The sequence below is a fragment of the Sminthopsis crassicaudata genome, chromosome 4 (assembly GCF_048593235.1).
Source record: "Sminthopsis crassicaudata isolate SCR6 chromosome 4, ASM4859323v1, whole genome shotgun sequence".
Lineage (NCBI taxonomy): Eukaryota > Metazoa > Chordata > Mammalia > Dasyuromorphia > Dasyuridae > Sminthopsis > Sminthopsis crassicaudata.
The window spans coordinates 290,996,490-291,023,773 of NC_133620.1; the positions used below are offsets into that span (position 1 = coordinate 290,996,490).

The following is a 27,284-nucleotide window of genomic DNA, read 5'->3' on the forward strand; positions in this document are numbered from 1 at the left end:
CAAGTAATGCGTACGGGGAGTGAATTAGAATTAGTTTATCTAGATTTTAGCAAAGCATCTCACTCCATTGTAACAAGGAATGAACAGTTTCCCTGTGTGCTTCTGAATCAGTGCTTGGACACTTCGGAATAAAATTCTCTGTCTGCCTTATGTAATACTACCCTAAAGGATTTAGACTTTGGCTGAGCAGGGGTGGGGGTGGTGGAGGGAGGAAGGGAGGTAATGATAAACCAATCCCTCTTATTGGTCATTTAATAAGACAAAGTGGATCTTTAGCTAGTAATGCTTCTCACACACACACACACATATTTACATGTATATATATATATATATATATATATATATACACACACACACACACACACACACTTGATCTGGTAATTTGTTATTATATATTTTGAATCCTCCCTGATATTTTGCTGGGCATGTGACAATGTTCTCTTTTATTTTGCTTTATTTTATTTTGTATTCTTTTTCTGTTTTTTTTTTTCTTACTCTATTTTTTCAAATAAAATAAATTTAAAAAAATTTTTTAAAAAGAAAACTGCTTCATATTCTGATGTTTGTTTCAGTCTCCTGGAAGAATATAACAATTAGATGCCACAGTATCTTGTTTTATGTGCATTTATGTGCATTTTTAGTGCATTTTGTATTAAGCATTTTTTTTATTACCTGTCTCATACCTGATTTAGACTGAAAATTGAAACCATTTCTTAAAAGTGCTTAGCACAGTACCAGGCACATAGTAGGTGCTATATAAATGCTTGTTCCTATCTAAATTCTCGCCTCCCGACTCCCGACTCTAACCCTAAGTCTATCTGTGGTCTATTGGAACATTATTTTCTACAAATCCTTATTATGTATGCATCTCCTTTCACCAAATTTTGAAGAATTTTTTTTGAAGAAATTTTTGAAGAATTTTTACCTCATTTTAAGTTGCAAAGCTGAACATATATAAGAGTGTAGTACTGAAGAAACTTCACTGGAGGTCATATCTCACAAAAGGACACTAAGATTTGATATCATATCAGGAGAATATCTTGGGTAATTGTGCTGTTTAACATTTTCTATCTCTGATTTAGACACAAAAAGTATAGGATAAAGATAAATGAAGACTGGTAGAGCTGCCTTATTTTCTTACTGATTGACAAGCTGATTTGGATACATTAGATAAAATTATAAGAGACATATATTTATCAGATTTGCAGATGACACAAAAATGGAGGTGAAGAGTCCACACATTTTGATGGAAGAGTCAAAAATCCCAAAAGTTTGTGATATGCTAAAGCAAAGGTTCTTAATCTGAGGAGGGAGGCTGATTTTTTTCATATATATTTTTATAATTATTTCAATATAATTGATTTTGTTTGTAATCCTATTTTTTGCTCATTTAAAAATATTATGTTGAGAAGAAATTCATTGTATTGTTTGGACTGCTAGGGGCATATAAAAAAGTATTGTTTGGACTGCTAGGGGCATATAAAAAAAGGTAAGAATCCTTTGGTTAGAGAACTTAGGTTGAATCTATTAGATTTAAGAAGAAATTCAATAAAGATAGATTGAAAGTGTTAAATTTGAATTTAAAAAATCAAACTTTTTACATATAGGATCTACAGATGTAATTAGAAAGCAATTTGTATAAAAAAAAAACCTGTGATTTTAGTGGGTAGACTGAAAACTTAATATGTAACAGTAGAATTGTTATTGCATTTAGCAGCAGAAGAGCTAATGTAATCTTGGGCTTCACTAAGAAAGACACAATAAGATGGCAGTCCCTTTGTATTGTGCCTAATTCAGACCAAGTATTCACTCTTCTAGTTGAGACAAAAAAGACATTGAGTCCATGTCACATTAATAAAAATTTTGACCTTTAGCCTGGAGAAGTGTATGGGATAGCTATGTTCAACTATTTGAAGGGCTGTCATCTATCCATATGGAAAAGGAATTGGAGTAATTTGACCTGAGAGCAGTCTCAATGGTAATAAATGGATGTTGTAAAGAGTCAAATTTAAAATTAATATCAGAAAAAACTTCCTAATGATTGGAGGTGTTCAAGTGATACCATGGACTTAGGGGGGTTCTGCTTATCTGGAGAGCAGAGACTGAATGAACATCTATTAATTATGCTTCAGTGCGAAGGTCTGGTCTAGCTCTTCTTGTCAGGATAAGCAAAAGTCCTTGCCCCACGTTGGGCGCCAATTGTAGTGAGCTGTCGTCTCCAGAAGCTGCTGGATGGCTCTCTGGGAAGAGATCTGCTGTGTCTACTCAAATCTCTCAGACAGATTCTTCTTCCTGTAGTGAACCGTTGTCTCCAGGCAGTTGCTGTTAACTCTTGTCCTTAGAAGTGATTTCCCTTCCTGCAGAGAGCCCCGTCAAGCCTGATGCAATTCAGAGTCTTCTTCTTTCTCTGAGAGTCCTCTCTTTTATTCTCCCAGAGAATGGGCGTGGGATAATGCAAGGGCTTCTGGGAAGAACCACCCCAGCCAATGAGCTTGCCCCCTCTATCAAGTCAACCTGAGTTCTCACCTTGTAATTGTCCAGAAAACCTGAATTCTCACCTTGTCACTGTCCAGACAACCTCAGTTCTCACTTAGTAATCCTAACACTTCAGTGTAAATGGGATATGAATTAGACTAGATGACAGCTGAGATTTTTTTAACCCTCAAATTCTGCAATTCCCTTTTTCTTCTTTCTGTTTTTATATGACTATGTAGTCTATGTATGTATGACTTTTTTTATGTCTATGACATTTTTGTATTACTGATTGCCACTGGGTGGCAGAGCTTCTCAACAGCAGTTCTGGAAGCTAAGAATGATTTATATAAGGCCACAGTAAGTTGGTTTCAGCACTTGTGATTGTCAATGATAGGGCATTATGTGCTCTTTCTCTTTTTCTTGGTGACCCTAACTCAAACTGAGACCTGGACAGGTGAGTAGAGTAATGTTAATCAGCTGTCTGGGAAATGGATTGTACCAGGATCAGGAACAGATGACTGGGTGGGAAAAGTCCTTGCTCTCAAGAGCTGTTTATTCCCCATCTGAAAGAGGGGGCTCTAAGGAAACGGGTCATTATTCTCAAATAGTGTTTAACTGGGGAAAGGTGCTGGTGATGGTAAATGGCAATGAATAAATAAATGTCCGTGTCTTGAATCCTCTTGCTGTTTTGGAAATGATTTTAGGGATCTCTGGTGTGCTTTTTGCTAAGATTGAGGGAAAGGGATGAGAAAAGACAGGGCATTAAGGGTATGTTAGAATTGAGAAAGGGAGCAAGATTTCTGGGGAAAATAAGGGGTAAACAGAGAGAAGTGGTCAGAGAGAGGGAAGAAGGAGAATGCAACTTTTTTAGGAAGGAGACTCAAAGGAAAATAAATGGGGGGGGAAGACGTTGATGAGTACTGGTAGACACTGGGGAGCTGGAAATCTGGTTGTTCTAAGACCTGAATCTTTGGGAAAGGAGAGGCTGGGGGAGGAAAACTACAGGACACAGAAGAGACAGAGACAAGCAGAGACAGAGAGACACACAGAAAGAGATGGGAATTGCACAAAGAGATTTTGAAGAAAGATAAAGATAAATGTGATTTTTTTTTTTTTTTTTTTTTAATTATTGGACAGCACTGGAATCTAGAAAAGGTGCTGAGGGAAGCCGGTCCTGGAAGCTGAGCAGGGAGTGGCGGGATACTTGGATGGGAACAAGAGGTCCCCCTGGCAGAGGAGGGCAGGAAGGCAGGCTCCGGATTTATACGGGTTTATATTGGAATAACTCGGCCTTTGCAGCGAAATCTGCTGAAGACTGGTGGGACCGGATTTAGGGGTGCGACCTATGTCTGGGATAGATTCCTTCAATATCCCCAATTCTTTCAGGCTGCCACACTACGAAGTATTTGACACCATTGTGACCGGGCCCGGACTAGGGTTGGAGGAGCGGTGGTTCACGACCGTAGGCTGTGCGGACGATCTGCAGTTTGGGCGCTTTCACCGCGGCGGCAGAAGTCAGAGCACCGAGCCCAGGGCACCGCGGATAGAGTGAGAGACACGGGACTACTGCGAGCGCGAAACAGCACTGCCGGACGAGCCTACAAAGCCTGCACTTCAATTACAATCAGAGTGATGACGTGGAGAGTGATTTAGGGAACCCTGGGTCACACTTTCAGTCTGATATAGTCTGACCACTGTTCCAGAGAGTAAGGGGAGAGAAGGGGCGGGGGACCGGGGCAAATCCCGACTCTAGTAAAACTCTGTGAGGTTGATCCATAAAGCAGCGATGGCCCTGTCCATCCTGACAGATGGCTCTGTCCTTGTGACGCGGCTAACTGCCATGCTGGGACGGGCTAGGGGTTCACACGTTACAGCGTGTGTACGGCTGCGAGGTTTTCTCCCACGGGAGTTTCAGCACATTTTTCCTACGTTATGGCTACAATGGACAAGACAAACTCTCCCTGGACCCAGAGACTCTAAGCTGGATAGCGTCGGACAACGTGGCTCTAAACCTCAAGCTTAAACTGGAGACTGATCGGAGTCCTGCGGAGAGATGGAAGGTCCATCTGAAGGAGACATGTGTGCAGTGGCTGTTGAGACATCTGGAGAAAGGGAAAAAGACGCTGCTGCGAACAGGTACAGCTTAGACTTCCTGCTTTCTCTAACTGAAGTTTCTTCTTTTGGAGGCTGGAACCCCACGTATACAGAAGCCAAAGCCAGTTCTCAGTTTCAGTCTCCTTGAGGTGGGTCTTCAGCTTTTGTCAGTTTCACCTGTACCGGAGCAGCCTCTTGTTCTTCATTCCCCTGGTCATTAGGACGGGCTCATTATTTGCACAGGACATGGTGGTATGACTTTCCCTAGTGCTCTGTCTTTCTATGTGCTGGCTTTTTAGGCCTAACACAGAGTGAACCTGCACATTCTTCTTACCATTACCTCATAGATCCTCCTTCGGTAAGTGACCCGTCATATCACCTCTGACGGAGAAGGGGTCCTGAAGTGCAGAGCTGGGGGCTTTTATCCTTCCGAAATCTCATTAATTTGGTTGAAAGAAGGGGAAGAACAAACCCAAGACACAGAGTACATTGAGACCAGACCTGCGGGAGATGGGGCTTTTCAGAAATGGGCAGCTGTTGGGATGCCCTTTAGGAAAGAAGAGAAATATACCTGCCTGGTACAGCATGAAGGATGGCCTGAGCTACTCTCCTTGAAATGGGGTAAGGATGTGAGATGTGACTGAGGAAACTCTCACCACCAAGCTCTCACCAGCTTCCAACAGAGGAGAGTGGAGATATTTGGGGGAAGTAGAAGAGACATAGGGACATCAGAACTTATCTCAGAGAGGAATCAGGGTCTTTCTCTTTTTTTTTTTTTTTTTTTTTTTTTTTTTTTTAAGAGCCACAATCAGCATCCGATGGGCTTTTTATGGGAATCACTGTTGTTGTCCTCCTCCTCACTGCAGTTGTTGCCAGAGTTGTAATCTGGAAAAAATCTACTTTAGGTAGGATGACTAAAAGGGGCTTAAAAAGGAAGAAGCAATTCAAAAATTCTGAGTTCCTTCAGCCTAGTCTGTCCTTCATCAGATCTTCTACTCTAACATAAGGAAGACATTGAGAATAATCTAGTCTCTGGGACTGTAATCAAAAAAACCAGAAAAGGAACATTAAAAAAAAAAAAAAAAAAAGACTCATATCTTTAGTGGTACCAGACTGGATGAGAAGAGTAACAGAAATACTTGTAGCAATATAGGTCAGAGGAAAAGGAATTTATTCAGCAACTAGGAATTTACCAACTAGGAAGTTGGAAACCAATCCATGTTCTACACAGCTGCCAAAGTGATTTTCCTAAAAGATAGGTCTGATTATATCAGCTTCCTTCTTAATAAACTCTAGGGGCTCCCTTTTACCTTCAGGATCCAACATAAAGTCTATTGCTATTTAAAGCTCTTTAGAACATGACTCCTTATTGCCTTTGGACATTTTCCTCCCTTCGAAGCACTCTGGGATCCAACAAGTTCACCTTTCTGTTCTTCATGCACGATACTACATCTCTTTTCTCCTTGCTCTCTTTCATTCCTGAAATGCTTTCCAGTCTCTCCTCATTTTTGACATTTGTAGCTTTCTTCAAGACTCAATGTAGGAAGTTTCTCTCTTCTCTGTATGCATCTTCTATGTATTTATTTATTTGCAAGTTATCTTCAGCCATTCCTTGAGAGCAGGGGTCATTTTTACCTTTCTTCTATAGGGCATCAGCTCTGAAGTCAGGAAGACCTGAGTTCAAATCTGGTCTCAGACACTTAACACTTCCTAGTTATCCTGGGCTAGTCACTTAACTTCAATTGCCTCAGCAAAAAAGAAAAAAAGAAAAGAAAAAGAAAAAGAAAAAAAAGTATTAAATAAATATTGTTGATTGATTCTTGCTGGGTCCTTATTCTGCCAAAGTTATAGGGATATATGTGTTGGGAGAGGTGAGAATGGGAGTCATTTGACAATTATAGGAACTTGTCTTGAATACAATGACTTCAAAGACAGACAAAAGAATATTTGAAGCCTCATTATGTATGTATGCATTATGTGTACAATGCATATATCACACATGTGTATTGCATGTGTGTATAGGTATGTTTATATCCATGAATACACATGTATATTCATGCATATATGCATTGTGTTTATATGTGTGTTGTACATATATATGCATGCATATGTACATACGTGTGTGTATGCACACATACATACACACACATTTCCCCCTCTCTTCCAGGTGAAAAAGGAGGGAATTATGCTTTGACTTCAGGTAAGTGAAGAGTTGCCACAGGGATATAAGAAATGAACATGAAAAATGGGAACTGAGAAGAGAGGCTATCACTTTGACTTCATTTATTAGCACACTCCTGTTCTAAGTAAGAAGTTCCTGAATGGATTTTCTTTATCTTGTCTCTAGTGATTGACAGTGCTCAGGGATCAGATGTGTCTCTTACAGCAAAAGGTGAGATGTTTTGGTGAATCTTGGTGTGGTTGCAAATGTAGTGAAAATGAGTATGAGGGTGGTTGGGGTGAGGAGTGCCCTGATTCTCAGAATGGAGATAAAATGTCTAGGTTAATGAAGGGCTAAAGGTGACTTTCCTAATGTCATATGTTAATTTTGTTTCCCTTATTCAGCCTGAGGAAGCTGTCCTATATGAAATGAGTTTCCTGAATCAGGATCTTGATCTCTCTTCTCCAAATTCTCTCTGCTACATGAGTTGCTGTCATCATGGCTGTACTAGCTAAACCTCTTTGGGAGTATAAGTGCCCTCATCCTATTATCTGCTCTCTTCCTCTTTCACTTGCCTTCTTTCTGTCAGAAATTAGAGTGATGGCAGAAAAGTTTTAGAATCCCCACCTCCTTCTCTCCATGATGTTGTACTGAACTCTGATCTTTTTTCTTGTTGTTTCTTTACTGGGGAAAAATGTGTACAGATTTATTTTTCTTCAGCTCCATATTTCAAACATTATTATAAAGTGGTAATCATCAAAATAATCCAGCACTGGATAAGAAATGATGGATCAATTCAATATATTACATTCATAATTCATAGCACTAATAGAACCTTGAATCCAAGTTTTTGGAACAATAACTCATCATTTGAAAAAATTGCTAGGAAAAGTAGAAAGCAGTTGGAGAGAAACTAGGAGAGTATCAATATTTCATACTGTATATACCAAAATATGGTCAAAATGAACAAATGTTTTAGGCATGAAAGGTAATATAAGTAAATTAAGGGCACATGGAAAAATTTATTGGTCAGATCTATGGATAAAAAGAGAGGTCTTATTACTAAACTAAAGATAGAGAGGGATTATGGGAAATAAAATAGATAAATTTATTTACATGAAATTAAATTTTTTATATAAACAAAACAATTAAAAGGAAAGGAGGAAATTGAAAAAAACTTTATAATAAGTTTCACTGATAAAGGCTTCATTTCTTAAATATATGGAGTACCCAGACAAATTTATAAAAATAAGAGATATTGCTCAATTAATAAATGGTCAAATGATATGAACAGGCAGTCAATAAATGAAGAAATCAAAATTATTTATAGTCATTTGAAAAAACTCTAAATTACTATTGATTAGAAAAATGCAAATTAAAACATCTCCAAGATATTGACTAACATGACAGAAATGGAAAATGACAAATTCTGGAGGAGATATAGAAAAATAGGGATGCTAATGTATTGTTGGTGGAGTTGTAAATTGATTCAACCATTTTGGAAAGCATTTTGAAACTATGCCCTACATGCTACAAAACTATGCATACCCTTTAACCCAGTAATACCACTACCCAAGAAGATTAAAGAGGAAAGGATGTATCTGTACAAAAATATTTGTAGTAGCTCTTTTTGTAGTGACAAAGAATTGAAAATTGAGGGAATGCTCATCAATTGGAGAATGGCTGAACAAGTTATAGTTTATGATTGTGATAGAATACTGTTATGCTATTGTATTATAAAAATGATGAGAATAGTATCAAAAAACAACATGAGAAGATTTATATGAACTGATGCAAAATGAAGTGAGCATATCCAGGAGACCATTGTACTCAATAACAAGAATGCTGTAATGATGATGTAAAAGAATTAGCTACTCCAATTGAGACAATGATTCAAAACAATCCCAAAGGACACATGTTGAAAAATGCTATCCACCTCCATAGAGAGACAGAGAGACAGAGAGACGAGAGAGAGAGAGAGAGAGAGAGAGAGAGAGAGAGAGAGAGAGAGAGAGAGAGAGAAGAGAGAGAGAGAGAGAAGAAGAAAAAGAGAGAGAAGAAAGAGTTGATGGAATCTGAGTACAGATTGAAGATTTTTTTACCTTTATGTTTCTTGCTTTTTTGCATCTTTTTTTTAAAAAAAAACAACATAGCTAATATGGAAATGTTTTGCATGACTTCATATGTGTGACTCATACATTGTATGACTTCTGAAGAGGTGGGGGAGGAACTAGAAAAAAGAGAATTTGAAACTCAAATTTTCAAAACTGAATCTTAAAAATTAAAAAAAAATTGGAAAATATTTAATGAAATAAATAAAAATTTGAAAAGCAAAACAAAATAAAGACTTGAAGAGTTTTAAGAATTGTCATTTGCTATGCTGATCCTGTAGTTATAGAGCTGTAGAGATTGGTTTAGGAAAGAAATATGAGAGAATGAAAATAAAGAGAGTAAATAAATAGAGTGCCTTTTACATAGGAAGTCATCAAACATTTATTTTGATAAATATCTCCCCATAGTCTTATGGTTTCACATATGGCATAACTGATTTATTACAGTAATACAAAAGATCACAGGTAACAACTTGATAGGTCATAAAGTATGAAATCAAACCTATACCTAAAGCCAAAAAGACCTCCAGAAACCGTATAGTTTAACTTACTCATTTAACAAATGGTAGAACTAAACCCAGGTGTTGCGAGCTGTCGTCTCTAGAAGCTGCCGGATCGCTCTCTGGGAAGAGATCTGCTGTGTCTACTCAAATCTCTCAGACAGATTCTTCTTCCTGTAACGAACCGTTGTCTCCAGGCAGTTGCTGTTAACTCTTGTCCAAAGAAGTGACTTCCCTTCCTGCAGAGAGCCCTGTCAAGCCTGATGCAATTCAGAGTCTTCTCCTCTTCCTGGAGTGCTGTCCTCTTTATCCTCCCAGAGAATGGGCGTGGGATAATGCAAGGGCTTCTGGGAAGAACCACTTCAGCCAATGGGCTTGCTCCTTCTATCAAGTCAACCTGAGTTCTCACCTTGTAATTGTCCAACCTGAATTCTCACCTTGTCACTATCCAGACAACCTGAGTTCTCACTTAGTAATCCTAACATCTCCCCCTTTCTTTTGATTTAGAACATAGGACAGTCATGACCTTGAAACATAAATCCATCAATATGGGAAGTATTACAGCTAATTACATAAATGACCTTGAAACATAATCCATCAATATGGGAAGTATTACAGATAATTACATAAATTACATAAGCACATAGTAACATAGTAACGTAACACATGCTAGAAGTATATAACATAATCATAAATTGAAAATTTATAAATGTCCATAAGTCCATTGTCCATTAGTCTCATCTTGTGTGAGGAAGTCCAATGATTCCTGCTGGTTTTTAAAGTTCTTTAACAGTCTTCTTATTATCCATGCTCTTTCAGTGTCAGATGTGTCTTAGATCTTCTCCTTTATTTTGAGGCCTTTCTCTTTTTCTGTCTTTCTCTGATGGACAAGGCGAATATGACTTGTTGGCACCCATCTGATTCCTTCTCCTGCTGAAGAAATACAGCAAACCCTCTCTCCCAGGCAGTTAACCTATCTAATTTCCTTCTATTTACCACTTTCTAAATCTCTTCTCATCATCTGACAATTACATTGGAGTTGTTTGCACTGGATACAGCCCTGTTGGTTTAAAAGGCCTGTATTCTCCCCAAGTGTAATCCATTTTTGCAATCTGATTGCCTTTTGACTGACTTATCAGGTAATCCCTTTCTGCCATGTGATTGCTTTTCTGCTGATTGATTAAATCAGAGTCCTGGCCTTCTAAAGGCTCTTTAGGTGTAACATCAGCTGCCATCATGCCCCAAGTCTTTTTTGCCTGGGGCCCTGGACCTGGGCCCCTCATCCCATTTCCCTGAATTATTCTACACTCTGATGCCCAATGGAGTCCTCTGTTGCATTTTGGACATGGGGTTTTAGGTCTTCTCTCACCCTGTCTTCTCACTGTATCTCCATACCTACACTGAGCTCTTAGATGTCCAATTTTTCCACATTGAAAACATCGCCGAGTTTCTCTAGAAGTCCCTTGCCAGGAGGGACCCTGTTTTTCCACGTTCATCATTGTCCGAGTATAAAAAGCATTTGTTCCCACTGTAGCACAGCGTCTTATGATCTCCTCTAAAGGAGCATCTTTGTCTAATCCCCATATAATTCTTTTGCAAATCTCATTGGCATTTTCCTTAGCCAGATGTCTAGTCATTATTTCTGTAGCTGAATTTTCTCCAATAGTTCTTTTGACAGCAGTTTGCAAACGTCCCACAAAATCTGCAAAAGGTTCATTGGGACCTTGCTGTATTTTAGTGAAAGCCTCTCCACGATCTTTCTGTCCAGGAAGGACACCCCAAGCTTTTATTGCAGCCTTAGCAATTTGTTCATATATTGTCATGGTATAATTAATCTGTTCCGAATTCTCTCCATATTGACCTTCACCAGCTAAGTGCTCAAAAGTGAATTGTGTGTTAACTCCTATTTCCAAATTGCATCTGACTTGAATTTTACATAATTCATGAAATTCCGCAAGCCATAATAAATTTTCTCCAGGTTCCAGACATGTCCTTGCTATGGATTTCCAATCATTCGGGGTTAGGACTTCATAAGACAAACCATCTAGTAACATTTTGACATAAGCTGATGTAGCCCCATAAAGGGTACAACCTTTTTTCAAATCCTTAATTTTATTCAAATCTAAAGGTGCATATCTTCTCCTTTTTTTACCTACAGAGTCAGTATTTTCAATCACAGGATATGCATGTATAAAATCACTTATATCCTGTCCTTCTCTCTTAGCTTTAACCAATGCTTTTTCTAATCTTGTCATAGGCTTAGGCTTCTTCACAGGCAATTCTGTTTGTGTTTCTGCCTCTTCCCCTCTTTCTTCCTCCATCTCTGAAGGTGGGGTTGATGTGGGCCTGTCAATAATCTGTTCTCTAGGCAGGGTTGAAGCTTCTTCAAGAGAATCATACCATAATTCCTCATTTAAATCCTCTTGCTCTAGGGAAAGATCTTGATCTTTCCTTTTTTCCTCACACTTCCTCCTCTGTTCATTTTTAAAACTTTTCCTTCTCCTACAACTTGCTTGATAGTTTAAGGCTAATTGAACTATGTTGTAGATATAAAATACTTCTGCAGAAATTGAACGAGGCCCATTTTTTGCTTGAAATTCTTTCATTTCATATCCCACTAGCTTCCATTTATCTACATCTATCTTTTCTTCCTCTAAGAACCAAGGGGATGTGTGTCTTAATGCAGCCAAGAGTTTAGCAATCTGTACCCAGGTTACAAGTAAACTCTGCTCCTCAATTATGTTGATTATACTCTCTATAGTACCACTCCTGAATGGGGGTGGAGCTGAGGTTGCTTCTGGGGCTGGGGATGAGTCGGCTGAGGTCCAGGGATTGAATATAGCTAACATCTGCCCCATTTCAGCTATAAGAGATTCCTGGTTTAGCCCTTAACAAGTTAAGTTCCTTATTTATCTATTAGCACGCTCACTTAATCTTTAACAAAGTTTCCTCGTTACTCACGGTTCTGGGTCAGAGAGACTGAGATCTAGATTGGAAGCTTTTCCACTGGAATCAGGACTGTGTCTGTCCCTGTTCGGGTGCCAAATTGCGAAGGTCTGGTCTAGCTCCTCTTGTCAGGATAAGCAAAAGTCCTTGCCCCACATTGGGCGCCAATTGTTGCGAGCTGTCGTCTCTAGAAGCTGCCGGATCGCTCTCTGGGAAGAGATCTGCTGTGTCTACTCAAATCTCTCAGACAGATTCTTCTTCCTGTAACGAACCGTTGTCTCCAGGCAGTTGCTGTTAACTCTTGTCCTTAGAAGTGACTTCCCTTCCTGCAGAGAGCCCTGTCAAGCCTGATGCAATTCAGAGTCTTCTCCTCTTCCTGGAGTGCTGTCCTCTTTATCCTCCCAGAGAATGGGCGTGGGATAATGCAAGGGCTTCTGGGAAGAACCACTTCAGCCAATGGGCTTGCTCCTTCTATCAAGTCAACCTGAGTTCTCACCTTGTAATTGTCCAACCTGAATTCTCACCTTGTCACTATCCAGACAACCTGAGTTCTCACTTAGTAATCCTAACACCCAGGCAATTCTGAGGTATCACCTCACACCTATCAGATTGGATCAGATGACAGCAAAAGGTAATGATAAATGCAAAATTAAATGCAGAAAGGCAGAAATAGTAAATGCTTTCTTTTCAGATCATGATGCAATAAAAACTACATTCACCAAGAAGTTAGGGGTAAATAGACCAAAAAGTAATTGGAAATTAAATAATCTCATCTTAAAGAATGATTGGGTAAAACAGCAAATTATAGAAACAATTAATAATTTCACCCAAGATAATGACAACTATGAGACATCATACCAAAATTTGTGGGATGCATCCAAAATGGTAATAAGGGGAAATTTTATATCTTTAGGGGCTTACTTGAATAAAATAGAGAAAGAGAAGATCAATGAATTGCAACTTAAAAAACTAGAAAAAGACCAAATTAAAAACCTCCAATCAAATACTAAGCTTGAAATTTTAAAATTAAAAGGAGAAATTAATAATATCAAAAGTAAAAAAAAAAACTATGGAATTAATAACTAAAACTGAGAGTTGGTTTTATGAAAAAAACCAATAAAATAGATAAACCTTTGGTAAATCTGATCAGAAAAAGGAAAGAGGAAAATCAAATTGTTAGTCTTAAAAATGAAAAGGGGGAACTTTCCACCAATGAAGAGAAAATTAGAGCAATAATAAGGAGTTACTTTGCCCAACTTTATGCCAATAAATTTGAAAACCTAAGTGAAATGGATGACTAGCTCCAAAAATATAGGCTTCCCAGATTAACAGAGGAGGAAGTAAATTGCTTAAATAGTCCCATTTCAGAAAAAGAAATAGAACAAGCTAATCAACTCCCTAGGAAAAAATCCCCAGGACCAGATGGATTTACATGTGAATTCTACCAAACATTTAAAGAACAATTAGCTCCAATGCTATATAAACTATTTGAAAAAATAGGGAATGAAGGAATCTTACCAAATTCCTTTTATGACACAGACATGGTACTGATACTTAAACCAGGTAGATTGAAAACAGAGAAAGAAAATTATAGGCCAATCTCCCTAATGAATATCGATGTAAAATTTTAAATAAGATATTAGCAAAAAGACTACAGAAAATCATCCCCAGGATAATACACCATGACCAAGTAGGATTTATACCAGGAATGCAGGGCTGGTTCAATATTAGGAAAACTATTAGGATAATTGACCATATCTATAATCACATTAACAAAAACCATATGATCATCTCAATAGATGAAGAAATAGCATTTAATAAAATCCAACATTCATTCCTATTAAAAACACTTGAAAGTATAGGAATAAATGGAATTTTCCTTAAAATAATCAGTAGCATCTATTTCAAACCCTCAGTAAGCATCATATGTAATGGGGATAAACTGGAACCATTCCCAATAAGATCAGGAGTGAAACAAGGTTGTCCACTATCGCCATTACGATTCAATATTGTATTAGAAATGCTAACTTCGGCAATAAGAGTGGAGAAAGAGATTAAAGGAATTAGAATAGGTAATGAGTAAACCAAATTATCACTGTTTGTTAATGATATGATGTATACTTAGAAACCCCAGAGATTCTACTAAAAGGCTGTTAGAAATAATCCACATTTTTAGCAAAGTTGCAAGATACATAATAAACCCACATAAGTCATTAGCATTATTATATATCATTAATAAAATCCAACAGAGTTACAAAGAGAAATTCCATCTAAAGTAACTACTGATAGTATAAAATATTTAGGTATCTATCTAACAAGGAAAAATCAGAAACTATATGAACAAAACTACAAAACACTTTCCACACATATAAAGTCAGATCTAACCAATTGGAAAAAAATATTAAATGCTCTTCTTGGGTAGGGCGAGCAAATATAATAAAGATGACAACAGTACCTAAAGTAATCTATTTATTTAATGCTATACCAATCCCAAAAAAACTATTTTAATGGCCTAGAAAAAATAACAACAAAGTTCATATGGAAAAACAAAAATCAAGAATTTCAAGGGAACTAATGAAAAAAAAATCAAATGAAGGTGGCCTAGCTGTACCAGATCTAAAATTATAAGGCAGCAATTATCAAAACCATTTGGTATTGGCTAAGAAATAGACTAGTTGATCAGTGGAATAGGTTAGGTTCAAAGGACAAAATAGTCAATAACTTTAATAATCTAGTGTTTGACAAACCCAAAGACCCCAGCTTTTGATATAAGAACTCACTGTTTGACAAAAACTGCTGGGAAAATTGGAAATTAGTATGGCAGAAACTAGGCTTTGACCCACACTTAACACCATACACCAAGATAAGGTCAAAATGGGTTCATGACCTAGGCATAAAGAACGAGATTATAAATAAATTAGAAGAACATAGGATAGTTTACCTCTTAGACCTGTGGAAGAGGAAGGAATTTATGACCAAAGAAGAACTAGAAAATTTTGATTATATCAAATTGCAAAGTTTTTGAACAAACAAAACTAATGCAGGCAAGATTAGAAGGGAAACAATAAAATGGGAAAACATTTTTACACTTAAAGGTTCTGATAAAGGCCTCATTTCCAAAATAGATAGAGAATTGACTCTAATTTATAAGAAATCAAGCCATTCTCCAGTTGACATATGGTCAAAGGATAGGATAGGAACAGACAATTCTTAGGTGAAGAAATTGAAACTATGTCTAGTCATATGAAAAGATGCTCCAAGTCATTATTAATCAGAGAAATGCAAATTAAGACAATTCTGAGATACCACTATACACCTGTCAGATTGCCTAGAATGACAGGAAAAGATAATGCAGAATGTTGGAGGGGATGTGGGAAAACAGGGACACTGATACATTGTTGGTAGAATTGTGAATACATCCAGCCATTCTGGAGAGCAATTTGGAACTATGCTCAAAAAGTTGTCAAACTGTGCATACCCTTTGATCCAGCAGTGTTATTACTGGGTTTATATCCCAAAGAGATCTTAAAGAAGGGAAAAGGACTTGTATGTGCAAGAATGTCTATGGCAGCCCTCTTTGTAGTGGCCAGAAACTGGAAACTGAGTGGATGTCCATCAATTAGAGAATGGCTGAATAAATTGTGGTATATGAATATTATGGAATATTATTTTCCTGTAAGAAATGACCAGCAGGATGAATACAGAGAGGCTTGGAGAGACTTACATGAACTGATGCTGAGTGAAATGAGCAGGACTAGGAGATCACTATACACTTCAACAACAATACTATATGATGATCAATTCTGATGGACGTGGCCCTCTTCAACCATGAAATGAACCAGCATATCCTGGGAATTCTCAAATGCCTGACCTCAAACCCCAGCTCCATCTTAACAAGTTCATTGGATAGATGCTAATTCCTGGCACTTAAGGTTAAAGAGTTATATCTTACCTGCCAGAGTCACCAGGCGTGTAGCTTCAGGGATTGGAGTTAGGATTAGACAATAAACAGTGGGACTATACTATTCTTGCTTGGGGACTACATAGAGAATACAATGAGGAAATTTAGGACCCAGTTTGAATTGTGCTTATAAATGACCCAGAACTATTGTGGAAAGAATAGCAGGCATGAAGATTACCCTAGTCCCTTTGATATCCCTTACCCATACCTTACACCATCCTCAAACTCAGAGTTGTGTCATCTGTGGAATTGGTGTGATAATATCTGTATCATCTACCTTGAAGTATTGTTGTATCAATGAATATCAATCAAATGAGATAATACATGGAAATACATGGAAAGCATTTTGTAAAACCAATCTTCCATTGGGTCTTTGAGTAGGATGAGTATTTCTTCCAAGGATTCATATCATAACCCATCCATTCTTGTTCTGTGCGATTCTTTCCAGTATCCTCGAAGTTCTTTATTAGGAGCCAAAATATTTATTGCCTTCTTCATTCTCTAGTCTAGTCATTGATTCAATATCAATGGATCCTTCATTCTTTCCATGTAACCAGCCAGCTTCCCTCCCCCTTCTCTCACACCATGTCTCTGGGGGAATTCTTTTCTTTTTGTGGCATGATTTCGTCTGTATCCTTCATTTATTGATGATTCTCATGTAATCTTTGGAGAATGTAGAGCTCTACAACTCATAATCATACCACATAAATTGGGGTTTGGGGCATTTAATTGGTCTTTCTTACTATGAAGTATTAAATGTTTTTAAAGTGGGTACCTCCTGTAGCAAGGTGACAGCTGTACTAGAAAACAATACCAGCTTCTCTGCAAGGGTTATCTATGTAGGAAGAATTTTTAGGATATGGAACAGTACTCATTAGATTCAGATGGTTAGGATTTTGTCTATTGCTAATAGCATACTTTTGGCTGGAGATATATTCACTTTAAGCTTTTAACTGCAATGAGATTATAGCAAGGAGAAGCAGGGACCTGGTGATATTAGGTGATATAGCAGTGTTATAGGGCCCAGTTACAGAAGGAAGGGCATTGGCATGAGCAGTGACAAAGAGAACTCTAGTGCATCCCTTTGTTTACTGTAATCTTAGAATGATGGGGCTCCTTCACATTGCTTCCAGTACAACATCAAGTGATCGCTGAACAACATTCCCAAGAAGGGCTTGGAAAACTACTAATTAGCTTTAGTGAAGTGGCTTGCTTTCTGGGACAAAGGAAAGGTGAACTTGTCTACTTTTCTGGAGCATGAAACTCTGATATAGGGGAAGGTCTTGGGTGGTAAATTGGAGAATGTTTGAGTAGGTAGGGGGTACAGGGTAATTCTTGGTATTAATGCTAACAACTGGGACAGGCTACATGAAGAGAATAATGACCTCTTAGCTCCCTAAATAGAGATGATGCTGATCTGTGGTTGTAGCAGGTATCTTCATAGACTTAGTACTGCTCCTGCAGAAGATCATTCTGGAACATGAGCTTTCCCAATATTATGATAAGTACCTATCCTCACATCTAACCCCTGACTTTTGTTTCATAATATAATCAATAAATCTTGAATCTGGTAGGTTATATGATTTCCAAGGTACCTTCCAGTTCTAATAGTGTATGAGTCTGGGAATGCTGAAGGAGATTATTTTTTCTACAATAAAATACCAGTCCATTCCCTTATCTTTGTTGCTTGCGGCCACAATCTTTAATTTCACAGAGTTGAAGAGGATGGGAAATGATACCCAGCTTGAAAGAAGCTCCTTTGCTAAGCCCTGTGGGGTGTTATAAAAAAAGGGAGAAAGCATAGATCCTACTCTGATGGAGTACCAGGCTGATGATGACAGAAAGGAGAGAAGACAAATTTGAGAGTCATTTAGCAACTAAAACAAATTTGAGCATATGTTAAAAATCTTATCTCCCCCAAAATGAATAAATTATACATATATAAATTATCACATATCCTATAGTATGCATTTACATATGTTACACATATTATACAAATATAAATATATGTGTGTATTGCTGTGTATCAGCAATAGGAAGAACTTCAGAAAATCCCCTTCCATGCTCTCATTCTTAAACCCAAATCACAGAAAGGTAAAGTGATTTACCCCAAAGTAGCATAGTTAGTATTGTCAACTTCATTTTTAAAAAACACATATTTAAATGCAACAGTAAAGTCCTATAGGAATGCAATTTTTAGATTGAGAAAACTATTGGGAAAATAGGAAAGTAATTTCACAATATCTTATATCCCTGTCTCAGGATAATAAGTACTAAATAGATGTGACTCTGTACAAAAGACCACACCATTGGGGGAAAATAATAGAGATAGAATGATGTATTTTTCATAGTTATGGTTATGGAGAAAAATGTATTACACAACCCCATACTTTTCCATGCCCACAGAAGGCAAAAAAACTTAGGAGAAGAAGTTGACCTGCTGAATAGACCATGACTCTAGTTTTCCATTGGAAGGTGGTAAGTAGGGTTGTGGGAAGAAGCAACAAGAAGTCAAGTAAATATAAATAGGAGGACACGTCACAACAAAGTTGATGCTGATATGAGAGAGGAGTTCACTCTCATAGGCAATTGTAATGAATCCTAGAGAGTACATAGGCAATAAAGAGTTTGAATTAAATCCTGGGTGAAATCTGCACTGATGATCAGGCATCAGTCAGCATTGACATGCCTTTCACTTCCTTGTTCTAAATGGGCACTTACACACCTAAGACATTAAATGTAACAAATATGATCTAAAGACAACTGCTGGGACTAGGGTGGGTGGAGAGAAAGAGATGGCTATTTCCAAAAATGGGAAGCTATTTTTCAACAGGAACTAATCCGAGTTCTGATATATAAAAAGATTCTACCTATCAAGCAAAGAATTTCTTTACAAACTACTTTTAATAAATATAAAGTTGGTAAAAGCCACAGAAGGGAGTGACCTAATACATTAGACACTTTTCCTTATTCTAGAAGGCAAATTAACCCATTTTGCCCCAGAAGTGGAATTGCCAGAGAAGTTTCATCTGTTCCTGATAGGGGCCTAGCCCTTTGTTCCCAGAATTTCCTCTGCCCAAAAGACAGAAAAGGGGAATATGATAAGTCAGAGATCAGGGTCTACTCAAAACTGCACATTTAGGTGAGGAATGTGGAGCAACAAAACCTATATACCCTATCCCACTTCTGGAGTATGTTTATTAAAATATCTTATTTGTCTTTTTTTGTAAAAGCTACATCCAATTTCTTATTTGTGTCTTCTCTAAATAACAATATCTTGCTAAAAAGACATTCTGCCTCCCTCCTAGGATGTAAAGACATCTTGACTCTTCTCTTATCTATATCTTGCTCTCCCCTGTAGACTATTAGCCTGCTAGCTGAATTTCAGCATATAAAACTTTCCCAAACTCTAATCTCAAATCTCCCAAAATTAGGTCCATCTGATATAACATCAGTAAAGAGAATCTATTTGAATTCTTTCAAACTATGAGTCATGACTCTTGCACACTTAATTCTTCCAAAGGGAAAGATGGAAAGGGAATCATTTCCCAGACTTTTATGGTCAATACCTTAGGTTTTCTTTTCTTTTTTTTTTTTTTTTAATGTTTACATATTTTTTTTATCATATATATATATATGTATATATATATATATATATTTTATAATATTATCCCTTGTATTCATTTTTCCAAATTACCCCCCCTCCCTCTATTCCCTCCCCCCGACGACAGGCAATACCATACATTTTACATGTGTTACAATATAGTCTAGGTACAATACATGTGTGTGAATATCATTTTCTTGTTGCACAATAAACATTAGAATCCGAAGGTACATGCAACCTGGGCAGACAGATATTAGTGCTAACAATTTACATTCCCCTCCCAGTGTTTCTTCTCTGGGTGTAGCTACCTCTGTCCATCATTGATCAACTGGAAGTGAGTTGGATCTTCTTTATGTTGAAGATTTCCACTTCCATCAGAATACATCCTCATACAGTATTGTTGTTGAAGTGTACAGTGATCTTCTGGTTCTGCTCATTTCACTCAGCATCAGTTGATTTAAGTCTCTCCAAGCCTCTCTGTATTCCTCCTGCTGGTCATTTCTTACCGAGCAATAATATTCCATAACCTTCATATACCACAATTTACCCAACCATTCTCCAACTGATGGACATCCATTCATCTTCCAGTTTCTAGCTACAACAAAAAGAGCTGCCACAAACATTTTGGCACATATATGTTTCTTTCCGCTCTTTAGTATTTCTTTGGGATATAATCCCAGTAGTAGCGCTGCTGGGTCAAAGGGTATGCACAGTTTGATAACTTTTTGGGCATAATTCCAGATTGCTCTCCAGAATGGCTGGATTCTTTCACAACTCCACCAGCAATGTATTAGTGTCCCAGTTTCCCCACATCCCCTCCAACATTTGTCATTATTTGTTCCTGTCATCTTAGCCAATCTGACAGGTGTGTAGTGGTATCTCAGAGTGGTCTTAATTTGCATTTCTCTGATCAGTAGTGATTTGGAACACTCTTTCATGTGAGTGGATATAGTTTCAATTTCTTCCTCTGAGAATTGTCTGTTCATATCCTTTGACCATTTATCAATTGGAGAATGGTTTGGTTTCTTATAAATTATGGTCAGTTCTCTATATATTTTGGAAATGAGACCTTTGTCAGAACCTTTGTTTTTAAAAATATTTTCCCAATTTGTTACTTCCCTTCTAATCTTGTTTGCATTAGTATTATTTGTACAGAAACTTTTTAGTTTGATGTAATCAAAATCTTCTATTTTGTGATCAATAATGATCTCTAGTTCTCTGGTCATAAATTCCTTCCTCCTCCACAAGTCTGAGAGGTAGATTATCCTCTGTTCCTCTAATCTATTTATTATCTCCCTCTTTATGCCTAAATCATGGACCCATTTTGATCTTATCTTGGTATATGGTGTTAAGTGTGGATCCATATCTAATTTCTGCCATACTAATTTCCAGTTTTCCCAACAGTTTTTTCCGAATAATGAATTTTTATCCCTAATGTTGGAATCTTTGGGTTTGTCAAAGATTAGATTGCTATAGATGTACCCTTTTTTGTCCTTTGTATCTAATCTGTTCCACTGATCTACCGGTCTATTTCGTAGCCAATACCAAATGGTTTTGGTGACTGCTGCTATATAATATAGCTTTAGATCAGGTACACTTAGACCACCTTCCTCTGAGTTTTTTTTCATTAGTTCCCTTGCAATTCTTGACCTTTTATTCTTCCATATGAATTTTGTTGTTATTTTTTCTAGGTCATTAAAATAGTTTCTTGGGAGTCTGATTGGTATAGCACTAAATAAATAGATTAGTTTGGGGAGTATTGTCATCTTTATTATATTCGCTCGGCCTATCCAAGAGCACTGAATGTCTTTCCAATCATTTAAATCTGATTTTATTTTTGTGGCAAGTGTTTTGTAATTTTTCTCATATAATTCCTGACTTTTCTTTGGTAGATGGATTCCCAAATATTTTATACTCTCAACATTTGTTTGGAATGGAATTTCTCTTTGTATCTCTTGCTGTTGCATTTTGTTAGTGATATATAAAAATGCCGAGGATTTATGTGGATTTATTTTGTATCCTGCCACTTTGCTGAAATTTTGAATTATTTCTAGTAGCTTTTTAGCAGAGTCTTTGGGGTTCTCTAAGTATACCATCATGTCATCTGCAAAAAGTGATAGTTTAATTTCCTCATTTCCTACTCTAATTCCTTGAATCTCTTTCTCGGCTCTTATTGCCGAGGCTAGCGTATCTAGTACTATATTGAATAGTAATGGTGATAGTGGGCAACCTTGTTTCACTCCTGATCTTACTGGGAAAGGTTGCAGTTTATTTCTATTGCATATTATGCTTACTGACGGTCTTAAATATATACTCCTGATTATTCTAAGGAATAATCCATTTATTCCTATACTCTCAAGAGTTTTTAGTAGGAATGGATGTTGGATTTTGTCAAATGCTTTTTCTGCATCTATTGAGATGATCATATGGTTCTTATTAATTTGATTATTAATATGGTCAATTATATTAATAGTTTTCCTAATATTAAACCAGCCCTGCATTCCTGGAATAAATCCTACTTGATCATAGTGTATTATCTTGGAGATGATTTTCTGAAGTCTTTTTGCTAATATCTTATTTAAGATTTTAGCATCAATATTCATTAAGGAGATTGGTCTATAATTTTCTTTCTCAGTTTTCGATCTACCAGGTTTAGGTATCAGTACCATGTCTGTGTCATAAAAGGAATTTGGTAGGACTCCTTCATCCCCTATTTTTTCAAATAATTTATATAACATTGGGGCTAATTGTTCTTTAAATGTTTGGTAGAATTCACATGTGAATCCATCTGGCCCTGGGGATTTTTTCCTGGGGAGTTGATTAATAGCTTGTTCTATTTCTTTTTCTGAAATGGGACTATTTAAGCAATTTATCTCCTCCTCTGTTAATCTAGGGAGCCTATATTTTTGGAGGAAGTCATCCATTTCACTTAAGTTATCAAATTTATTGGCATAAAGTTGGGCAAAGTAACTCATTATTTCTCTTAATTTCCTCTTCATTGGTGGAAAGATCCCCCTTTTCATTTGTAAGACTATCAATTTGATTTTCCTCTTTCTTTTTTTTGATCAAATTTACCAAAGGTTTATCTATTTTATTGGCTTTTTCATACAACCAACTCTTGGTTTTATTTATTAATTCAATAGTTTTTTTACTTTCAATTTTATTGATTTCTCCTTTTAATTTTTGTATTTCGAGTTTAATTTTTGGTTGGGGGTTTATAATTTGGTCTTTTTCTAGCCTTTTAAGTTGTAAGCCCAATTCGTTAATCTTCTCTTTCTCAATTTTCTTCAAATAAGCCTCTAAAGATATAAAATTTCCCCTTATTACTGCTTTAGCTGCATCCCAAAGATTTTGATATGATGTCTCATCATTATCATTATCTTGGGTGAAATTGTTAATTGTTTCTATAATTTGCTCTTTCACCCAGTCATTCTTTAAGATGAGATTATTCAGTTTCCAATTACTTTTTGGTCTATTTACCCCTAACTTTTTACTGAATGTAGCTTTTATTGCATTGTGATCTGAGAAGAAGGCATTTATTATTTCTGCCTTCCTACATTTAATTTTGAGATCTTTATGTCCTAGTATATGGTCAATTTTTGTATAGGATCCATGAACTGCTGAGAAGAAAGTATATTCCTTCCTATTGCCATTCAGTTTTCTCCAAAGGTCTATCATACCTAGTTTTTCTAATGTTCTATTTACTTTTTTAATTTCTTTCTTGTTTGTTTTGTGGTTTGATTTGTCTAAATCTGAGAGTGCAAGGTTGAGATCTCCCACTATTATAGTTTTACTGTCTATTTCTTCTTGCAGTTCTCTTAACTTTTCCTTTAGAAAGTTAGATGCTATACCACTTGGTGCATATATGTTTAGTATTGATATGGCTTCATTATTTATGCTACCTTTCAGCAGGATATAGTTTCCTTCCTTATCTTTTTTAACAAGATCTACTTCTGCTTTTGCTTGATCTGAGATAAGGATAGCTACCCCTGCTTTTTTGGCTTTACCTGAAGCATAATAGGCTCTGTTCCAACCTTTTACCTTTACTCTGTATGTATCTCCCTGCTTTAAGTGTGTTTCCTGTAGGCAACATATTGTAGGGTTCTGCTTTTTGATCCAATCTACTATCCGTCTCCGTTTGATGGGATCGTTCATCCCATTTACATTTACAGTTAAAATTACTAATTCTGTATTTCCTGCCATCGTATTATCCCCAGATTTTGCTTTTTTCCCTTGACCCCCCTGATCCCCCTCCCTGATATTTAATTTACAGACCCCCCTTGTGACGCGCAACCCTCCCTCTTTTTTTTTTTTTTTAGGATCCCTCCCCCCTCCCTCCAAGTCCCTTCACTTATTCTCCTTTTCCTTTTCCCTTTTCCTCTCCCCCCTTTTAATGAGGTGAGAGAAAATTCTCTGAAAAACAAATATGTTAATTATTTACTCTTTGAGCCTCTTCTGATGAGAGTAAGATTCACACAATGATTCTCCCCCTCACTAAGTTCCCTCAGATATGGTGTATTTTCTATGTCTCTTCCTGGGATGTAGTTTCCCTCTTTTTATCACTCCTTCCCCTTTTTCTGAACCGACCTCCTTCCCTTTACTACACCCCCCTTTTTTTCTTTTATATCAGTAAAATCAAATTATCCTTGAGTATTTTTTATATACCCACAACAGAGTTACAGTTCTCAAGGGTTCTGTGTACCTTTTTCTGTTTCTCTTCAGTCTTGTGGATGTAGATCAAATTTTTTGTTTAAGTCTGGTTTTTTTCTTAGAAACATATAGAATTCCTCTGTTTCATTGAATGACCATCTTCTTCCATGGAAAAAGATGCTAAACTTAGCTGGGTAGTTCATTCTTGGTTGCAGTCCTTGATCTTTTGCCTTACGGAATATCAGGTTCCAGGCCCTTCTATCTTTTAATGTGGAGGCAGCCAGATCTTGGGTGACCCTTATTGTGGCACCTTGGTATTTAAATTGTTTTTTTCTAGCTGCTTGCAGGATTTTCTCCTTTGTGTGGTAATTCTGCAGCTTAGCCACAATATTCCGTGGTGTTCTTTTTTTAGGGTCTATTTCAGAAGGAGTTCGATGAATTCTTTCCACATCTACTTTCCCTTTCTATTATCTCTGGACAGTTCTCTTTGATAATTTCCTGTAAAATAGAATCTAGGCTCTTTTTTTGGTCATAGTTTTCTGGAAGTCCAATAATCCGCAGATTATCTCTCCTAGATCTATTTTCCAGGTCTATAGATTTTCCCAGTAAGTATTTGACGTTGTTCTCCAGCTTCTCATTTTTTTTGTTTTGTTTGACTGATTCTTGGGTTCTCTGTGAATCATTCATTTCTATTTGTTCCATCCTGACTTTTAAGGAGTTATTTTCTTCTTTCACAGTTTTTAGTTCTTTTTGTAAATGCCCAATTTCGTTTTTAAATGAATTATTTTGCTCTATTGAATTTTTTTCCATTTCCCTAATTTTTTTTTTTGAGAATTATTTTCTTTTTCCAATTCAGAAATTCTATTTTCTTGAGACTTTTTTATCTTTTCCAATTCAGAAATCCTACTTTCCTGTGTTTTTTTAACCTTTTCTAATTCACTAATTTTGTTTCCCTGCATCTCCTGTGAATTCTTTATTTTTTCCAACTCCAATTTCAGGACGTTGTTATTCTCTATCATAGTTTCCCTTTCCTTTCCCCATTTTTCTTCGATCTCCCTCAATTTTTTAAGAGCTTCTTCTAGGAGAGAGTTATGTGATGGGGGGCAGGAATCGTTCCCCTTTAGGTTGTTATCTGCTGATTCTCTGTTGTCAACTTCCTCGGGATTGGATACCCGCTCTTTCTCTGTATAGAAGGAATCTATAGTTTTTCTAGCTTTTTTGCTCATATTTAAAAAAATGTTTTGGGGTCTGTCCCTGGGGTAGGAAATTATTTACTTCTTTACCAGCTTCCTCCCAGACCGGATGGATGCAGCGGCTCCTGCGCCTGAGCTAAGATAGAGCTCTGGGAGAGAGTTCCCCACCCCCTCCCTGGAAGTGCCTCAGAGGTGATTAGCACTACTGTGCTTCGAGGGTGTAGAATAGTGAAGACAGCAAGAAGCTCAGCCTATGTGTCTGGGTGGGGAGTGGATGTCTGCAGCAGGTGACGTGAGAAGCCCCTGTGCTCAAACTGGAAGTGTCTGCCAGAAACCGTGGTCCCTAGTTCAAAGGTTCCGCTTCTCTGGGACTTCCTGGAGCTGAGTTCCACTCCCTCCAGCTAAGCTAGGCAGTGTGTGTTGCCTTGGGCCGTATCCACCCACTTGTCAATCTCTTAACTATTCTCAGGTGGTAGCTGAGGCCACACCCCCTGGTGCCGAGTCTGCTGGGTCACCCCCAGGATAGGGGAAAATCTAATCTGAGTTTTAAAATATTTTGGCTTTCTCTTCTGAACTGCTAAATAATTAGCAGAGAAGAGCTAACAGCCTGTGCCAGATTCCTTTACCTCAGTGGCTTCTCTGATCCCAGAGCCCTTCCCAGCGCAATGGGCGCAGTGTGCCACTACCCCACCGTCTGTGCTGGTCTTTCTTCTTCCTCCCCTGAGAACTGACCTTTCCTGTTGAAACTCCAGATTCTCTTCAGCTGGTAAGTCGTGCTTCCAGTCCTTGTGGTATCTATCAGTCCTGATCTAATTCTGAGACTTAATTTACCTAATTGGTTGTGAGGGAGTGAGGACGTTCACTGAGTCGTGTGTTTCTTCTCTGCCATCTTGAATACCTTAGGTTTTCAATGCCGCCTGGTCATTGTAGGTGGGAGTTAAGGCTGGAAGTATGAAGATCTTTTCTCTCCAGTTTGCTACATATTAGGAAGACTTTTACAGGTGTAAATTGAGTATAACTTTGACAGAATTTAGATTCTTTTTTTCTTTTCCAATTTCACTACATCGTTAGCCCCAGAGTTTCTAGATATTTTTGGAAGTAGTTTTTCTTTCTTTTTTTTTTTTTATTCATTTGCTTATATGTTAATTTTTGTGTTTAATCAATGAATTTTTCTTTTCTTAAATTTCATAGATACTTCAGTTCTATTTTTTTGTTTAATTTTTTTTTTTACTTTTGGTATTTTGGATGCTAGTTTAAATATTATTTTATGTTTTGTTTATTTTCACCTAAAGTGCTCTCTCTCTCTTTCTCTCTCTCTCTCTTCTTTTAACTATTTCCTTCTTCCTTTGCTCCCTTTCTCTCTTCTCTCCTCCTTTATCCTCTTTCCCCTGTCTTTGTTTCTCTCCCCTTGATTGACTCTCTTATTCTGCCTTTCTGTCTCTATTTTCTTTCAAATTTGCTTGAAACATAAACTGTTTTTTCATGTAAAAGACTATTTTAATAATTCTCAATATTACAATAATCATTTTGCTAATAGTATGATATGTTCAGTAGTTTTAATCAAGTGGACACACCATCTACTTATTCAT

General features: G+C 37.1%; 1 pseudogene; it reads left to right on the top strand.

Moving 5' to 3' along the window:
- The first annotated feature begins 3,742 nt into the window (after positions 1–3,742).
- On the top strand, positions 3,743–8,690 carry LOC141541281 (class I histocompatibility antigen, Gogo-OKO alpha chain-like; annotated as a pseudogene).
- Positions 8,691–27,284: the final 18,594 nt, after the last annotated feature.